This window comes from Miscanthus floridulus, chromosome 12 (genome assembly GCF_019320115.1).
Source record: "Miscanthus floridulus cultivar M001 chromosome 12, ASM1932011v1, whole genome shotgun sequence".
Classification (NCBI taxonomy): Eukaryota; Viridiplantae; Streptophyta; class Magnoliopsida; order Poales; family Poaceae; genus Miscanthus; species Miscanthus floridulus.
Window position 1 is genome coordinate 37,255,350 of NC_089591.1, and position 7,395 is coordinate 37,262,744.

A 7,395-nucleotide genomic window follows, 5' to 3' on the forward strand; every position below is an offset into this window, starting at 1 on the left:
TTTATTTTAGGACAGTGGGAGTAATTCACGAAAGAAAACAATTGGCTCCTTTTGTCCCATCGTTTTCTTTACATATATACTTGATTCTCTCACCTTCTTTTCGCAGAATATGCATATGCACAGAATATATGTTACGCAGGAATTTTGTTCACTACGTGAAAAATAGTTTGTAGCAACGAGACTTTTTTTAGGAGCGACTGGCATTGGAGCAGCCCCTACAGTGGCGTGTCCGGGCTCCAGCACAGCAGTCACGCCTACAAATGGCACAGTAGGGGCGGCTGGTAATACGAGTCGTCTCTACAAATGCGTCGATTTGTAGAGGCAACTGGTATGTAGAGGCAGCTCCACTAATACTCCCCCAATACGCCCTCCGCAGCCACGGATCGAATCCCCACCTTCTTTGTCTCGATTTCTCTAGGAAAAAGAAAATAGAACTCGCGGCCTAGAAGTCGAAAATGAGAGGCGGGGTCGGTAGATGGCGGTGGCCACTCGACGTGCAGGAGCACCCGCGCCTCGCTGCTTAGGTCACATGGGCTTGCGGGGTGCTCGTGGTGACTCCCCTGACGCCTCCTCTCCCCTACACGCGCGACTCGCCGACTCCTCCTCTCCTCCCCCTGCGGATCAGGGCAGGGCGTCGGCCGCTAGCCCGGCACTCCAGGCCGGCCGTCGGCCACCAGGCCTCGCCATAAACGGTGGTGAGTGGCCGAGATGTGCTGGCAGCAGTTTGTGGGAGGAGCGGCCGTGATCCTGGACCAGATCTGGGCGACGCGATGGAGGACGCCGGGCGGGATGGGGCAACTCGCGACACCGGCAAAGGTACCGCCCAAGGTGAGTTCCGCCTCCTGGCTCCCTTCTCCCGCGCGTGTGCCAGGGTCATGATACGGCACTGACTGTCACTCGTTGTGCATACAGAGACGCTGGCGGGACCAAGAATGGGGAGGGCACAAAAAGGTCAGGATGCTTGCTGGAACTACGTTTGCCACCGCGGCGAGGGGTAAGAAGCCAGAGGTTCTCTCGCAGAGCATCTCCTTCCCCACGCAGGGTGCAGCTGCTATGCGGACCTACCCAGACCATGAATAGCGCCCATCATCTTGTTGTCTTCAAGAAATCTAAGTAAGAACTTCCCCTTACCAAGACCTAGATTTTGGAGACATTTTTTTGTTTGGATTTCTGGTGGAGAAGGATCAGAGCATAGGTTTAGGCGTTAAACTTTGAGTTTGATGTTCACTGTGTTTCTGTTTCTAGATCATTAGGTGACGAAAACACTTTTCCTGCAAAAAAAACTCATAATTATAAAGCTGTGGATATCATTGGGACAATAATTTTTTGATGGATCTTCACCATATTTTTGTTTCTCGATTATTAGGTATTCCTGCAAAAAAAACTCATAATTACAAAGCTGTGGATATCATTGGGACCTAACTGCCGACAATTGTATTTCGATGAAAGATGTAGGAGTTATACCTATGTGAATATTATTGGTGTGTTGTCAATGTTCTGAAACTACAGTTACACCATTAGTTTAGAGAATATTAAATGGTTATCCCGCAAAATTTGATAAGTTTAAGGTTGTAGGAATTTATCCAAGCTTTCCATCAAAGTATACTGCACTGGGTTGAGAGTTATGCTATGTTAAAGTTGTTTGTCTAAAAATACAGTTCTGATACTGAGTCAAAATTCAGAGGTATTTAGGGGACCTTACCTTTGAACTAAAAAATAATCCTATAATTAAAGTTTTGTCTTTCAACATGCAGTATTTATATATGAATATTGGTTATATTGTCGTTCATGGATTAATGGCACATTTGCAATTTGGCAACGACTTTTAAGAATTCAAACTACGGTTCATATATATGACAGGCCTGCCCTTATTCATCTAAGATTGGTTCCACACTCTTTGAGCCAAGCTACAGTATGCTCATGTACTATTTAATTTGTGACGGAATTCCACCTTGTTTTGTATTCTGACATTATTCATAAGTAAGCTTCCAAAGCATGCTCATTTTTCTGTCTGATTTTACAGGAGCTTTAGATATAACCTAGGCCACGTTTAGATTGCAAATATTTTCAACCCGATGAATAGTAGAACTTTCGTTTTATTTGGCAAATATTGTCCAATCGTGGACCAACTAGGCTCAAAAAATTCATCTCGTGATTTCCAACTAAACTATACAATTAGTTATTTTTTTTACCTACATTTAATGCTCCATGTAAGCGGCTAAAAATTGATGTGATGAAGAGAGAGTGAAAAAACTTGGAATTTAGAGGTGATCTAAACAAGGCCCTAGCTGAGTTGGGTAGTTCTTGTCTAAAGACTTTCTGGTTGCAGGTTCTTGCTCAGTGTACGTGGAGCCATAAGAACAACGATTTGGGATGTTCTCAAGAAGCTGGAGGCCTCCGCACTGGTGCTCATCCAGGGCATGCCATCTCCCTGTTGCTGGCTAAGCTGGTAAGGCACTCAGCACCATACCCTTTTGTATCTTGGAAATGCGAATGCCTCACTCCTCAGAGGTCAACTATTGATAATTAAATTGTGATGATATATTATAAAATTAGTGCTTGGAAAGTAATGATATTTTTTTGTCAAGGATTCATATTGTTCCATTCTATCCTTTGTTTATTATCTTTCCTGTTGTTTTACATATTGGTTAGGGGGTAGTGTAAACTAAAGTGCCAAGATGGATTAGTTAAAATGATGTAGGGGCTTTGATGCCTTTTGCTTCTACAGCTCATGGAAATTTTGTGTTTTCGGCAACAATGCCATAACTGTCCCGCAAACGAGAAAAGTTACGAGCCTAGTTACTTTGGAGGTGTGCTTACTAACAAGTAAAGTTAATCAGTTAATTATATTTTTGCAGGTGTGAATGAGATGTCCAGTATGCATGAGTCCAGTTACTTCATATCGATTCTCAAGACGTATACATATCGACAATCCTCAATAGTTTATATATTTGTATATATACTTGTAACGTTCACTTAGGTAGAAATTCTCAGTACCAATACCTTGTGCTCTTGTGCTTGTGATCAGATTTAAATATATATGTTTTGTTCAGATTTGAATTTTATATATATATATATATATATATATATATATATATATATATATATATATATATATATATATATATATATATTCTGGTCGAATTTGAATTATAAATTTAATTTTTTTTATGAAAAATATACCGTAGAAGCGGTTCTAATTTATAGCTACTGTTTGATACGTCTCTCCAACCATCTTCCGTGCCTCCTCCTGCTGCATGCGCAATATATACGGAACCTACCAAGCTACACGTACGCAGTGCGACATAACGGCACGCTCCTCTCTCTCTCTCTCTCTCTCTCTCTCTCTCTCCTCTTGAATGGTATACGTACGTACGTCGTTGTAGTCTGGGGGTACGGTACACCGTACACGGTACGATGACTGCGCACGCCAAACGTGGCCAGGTGTATCATGCATGCATCTGATCTGTGCTGTGAAGTGGGCGTGGGGGCTGCGGAAGCGTACCGCGCATGCACTGCACTGTTCGTACATCCATGGGCCATTCTCTACGCGCATGCATGCCATGTGGGCCCGGGTGGGCCAACCGGCCTGCCTGCTGGCCCGGGAGCGCATGGCGCATGCAGTGCACAGGGCCTGTCGAGAACGCACTGGACTCCTTCCCTTCCATGTGGGCCCCGGGTGGCACGTGACCTCCACGCGCCTGCGGTCGGAGGAGGGAAACAAAACAACGCCAAAATGTCACGTCCAACGCCCCTCTCGTCACACCAATCAAATGCACATCATCATATTACTCCCTCTGTCCAAATTTAATTGCACGTTTACATTTTAAAAACATCCCAAAATAAAGGGATTCGATGAGGAGCAGTGCTGGTCTCCATATGTACCGTCTGTGCTAGCGTAAATGCCACTCTGGAAGCATCAATGGAGAAAATAAGAAAAAAACTTGAATGCTCAATTACGTGGAATGCTCTCCACCACTCGTTTGCTGGCTCCAGGCGGCAGCCGCACCAACTGCATTGCCAATCTTCGTACGGCAAGAAATGACAGCTATACTTTCTAGGGATAGAAATATAATTTCACATCTACAGTATTTTTTCATTTGAATTCTAAACGCGCTTTTATTGTTGGACGGAGGGAGTACATATATGTTAGCATCAATTTATTTATATACATGACAATGTCATTACAATATCATAACAATGTTTGTTACTTAAACGAAATGACCCATATATCTGGACTCTAGCGCTGACTGGGGATAGCACCGGCATCTTTCTCAACATTCTCCTCTTCGTCTCCAGCATCTATGGGGAGCAGGGAGACAAAGAGAAAGGATGAGTATATCAAAATGTACTTAGAAAAATATAACATGAGGCTTGGGTAAAAATAGACTTACTTTGGTTGACACAAGCAACTAAACAACAACTCATCCTATTACCTTAATCCTTAAGCCCCTATTTAACTCGGTGATCATACCATCTCCTCAGATAACCAAACTAACACTTCGGATTGCATCCGAGTTCCCATTTGAGCCAACCATTCTCTTACAAGGGAAACCAACCATCCAAACCAGAGCCCATCCAAACAAGAAGTCCAGATCGTCCTTGACCATGAGCACGACTGATATATCAGTTTTACACTGTTTAAAATATTTTAAGTTTTGATAATTGACAATGACTTTTGGGAAAAAAATATTAAGTAAAATTACTTTATTTTTGAAATAGAGTAAAATTCAATCACATCTAAATTAGATTTTAATAAATCATTCTCCGCCCAATAAAATTAATGCAAGCAACATGAATGCAACAAAGTTTTTAAAGCCGGTGTCAAATTAGGTTTACTTATAAATAAGTTTTTTCTCGAATTTTTATCTGTCTTAAATCTAATATAAATTCAAACAAATCTTAGAAAATTATAAATTCAATATTTAGGGTGTTACAAAACCTATCCCCTTACGCTGAATCTCATCCTCGAGATTTAGAAAGGTTGTCAAAGAGATCAGAAAACTCGGCCTTTAGATCACTCTTTCCCATGTAGATTCTTCTTCTGAGTAATGTTTCCACTACACTTTGCATATTTTGACACTTTGTTACAAGTATCCCGTTCTGAGGTTTCTAGAATTTTGACTGGCTCCTAGAACAATAAATCATTCTTTAGATTCCGTTCCTGGAGAGACAATTGTTCCTCAGAGACTCTCAAACACACTTCTTTAATTAGCCGTGAAACATTATCATGTATCTCTAAAAGTTGTGGAGGCAGTTCTAGTTGATGGGCTGCTACTCTGACGGACTAAGATCCTATGCGTTCCCCATAGGGCCGACTACCCGGTAAGGAGATGGGCCGGTGAAAGCTCTAGTTTGGTTTTGGTTAATTGATGAAACCCTAAGTGCTAACCTAGTTTATCAAAGTGATTATGAGATAGGTAGCACTATTCTAAGTGGTGAAGCAAATGAAGACCATGACATGATGATGGTGATTCCATGGTGATGATTAAGTGCTTGGACTTGGAAAAGGAGAAAGGAAAACAAAAGGCTTAAGGCAAAGGTATAAGTGGTAGGAGTCTTTTCGTTTCGGTGATCAAGACACTTAGCGAGTGTGATCACATTTAGGTTCGATAGCCGTGCTATTAAGAGGGGTGAAACTCGTATCGAAATGCGGTTATCAAAGTGCCGCTAGATGCTCTAACTCATTGCATATGCATTTAGGATCTAGTGGAGTGCTAACACCCTTGAAAATGTTTGTGAAAATATGCTAACACACATGCACAAAGGTGATACATATTGTGTTTAGCACTTGGGAGCAAGGGTTTGAAACTCCACCGACGGAGTGTCCGTCCATAGAGTGCGGATAGTCCGACGGTGCCACCGGCGCTCTATACAGAAAAGACAGGATTTCACAGAGTGCATCGGACGCTGGTCACGTAGTGACCGGATGCTGGGGTGCTGCGTCTAGTCAGTGGCGCACAGTGAAGTCCGCTCGTAGTCTCTTGACCGGACGCTGAGTTCAAAAGTGACCGGACTCTGGCTAAACACTATTCAACGTCCGGTCATGCTGATGTGGCAACACACAGAGATGAGGGAGAATGACCAGACGCTTAGTGAGTCCGATCGGGCGTGACCAGATGCGTCTGGTCGTGACTGGTACCTTACTAGAAATGACAAGACACTGGGGTCCTGCGTCCGGTCACTTTCAAGCAGTGCGTCCGGTCATAACTTAGAGGTACTGATGACTATTGAGATCGGGCGATCCACATTTGAAGGAGGGGACATGTGGCGTGTATCGCGCGCCCGGACACTAGGGTCCTACGTCCGGTCGATCTGACCGACACGTCCGGTCGCCCTGACTTTTCAGAGAACAGAGAGCCAACGGCTCTATTCATGGGGGCTCTCTATTTAAGCCCTATGGCCGGCTCAAGCTCACTCTCTTGGCCATTTACATTGACATAGCAACCTTGTGAGCTTAGCCAAAGCCGAGTCATCTCCATCATTGATTCATCATCTTTGTGAGATTGAGAGAATTCAAGTGCATTGCTTGAGTGATTGCATCTAGAGGCACATGGTATTCGTGTTTCGCTGTGGGATTCACTTGTTTCTCTTGGTGGTTGCTGTCACCAAGATGGCTTGAAACAACGAGGATCATCGAGCAGAGGTTGATGATTGTCTCCGGCTCCGATCGTGGTGATTGTGAGGGGTCTTGTGTCTTCCCTGACGGAGAGCCGAAAGGTAACTCTAGTGGATTGCTCGTGTCATTGAGTTACCTCACTTGTGGGTAGGTTCTTGCGGTGTTCAATTGTGTGGACGAGGTTCGTGCAACACCTCTTAGCCACCGAACCACCAAGTGTTGGTCGACACAACGGGGACTAGCGTGCCGGCAAGCACATGAACCTCGGGAGAAAAATTAGTTGTCTCTTGCCCTTTGGTATTCTCTTGGTGATTGATTTAGTATTCATCTTGTGATTGGTTCACTCCTCTACATGGAGGTATAATCACCCTACTCACTCATTTATATTCTTGCAAACTAGTTGTAGCAAGCTCTTTAGTGTAGCTAGAATTGAGAGCTTGCTTTGTAGTTTAAGTTCATCTAGTGGTGCTCTTTAGTGTAGCATGTGTGAGAGCTCTTAGTGAGTAGTGACATAGCAAATTGTGTGTTTAGTGATCATAGCAACTAGAATTGTTGGATAGGTGGCTTGCAACCCTTGTAGAGCTAGAACAAGTTTGCATTTTGTTATTTGTTATACTAATCAAATTGCTCTAGTTGGTTTGTAGATTTTTAAATAGGCTATTCACCCCCCTCTAGCCATATTAGAACCTTTCAGCCGACCCATGGATTGCTAGGAAGACATGAAACAAAGTGGTGTGGCTTCCGAGGCATGCAAACTGACCTGAAAGTCTATCTTT

General features: G+C 43.3%; 1 long non-coding RNA gene across 1 annotated transcript; it reads left to right on the forward strand.

The window, feature by feature from the left end:
• Positions 1–639: 639 nt before the first annotated feature.
• On the forward strand, positions 640–2,987 carry LOC136498157 (uncharacterized). The gene is made up of 4 exons (XR_010769529.1): positions 640–828; positions 913–1,113; positions 2,330–2,449; positions 2,859–2,987. It is a non-coding gene; the product is annotated as an uncharacterized lncRNA (long non-coding RNA).
• The last annotated feature ends 4,408 nt before the right edge of the window (positions 2,988–7,395 follow it).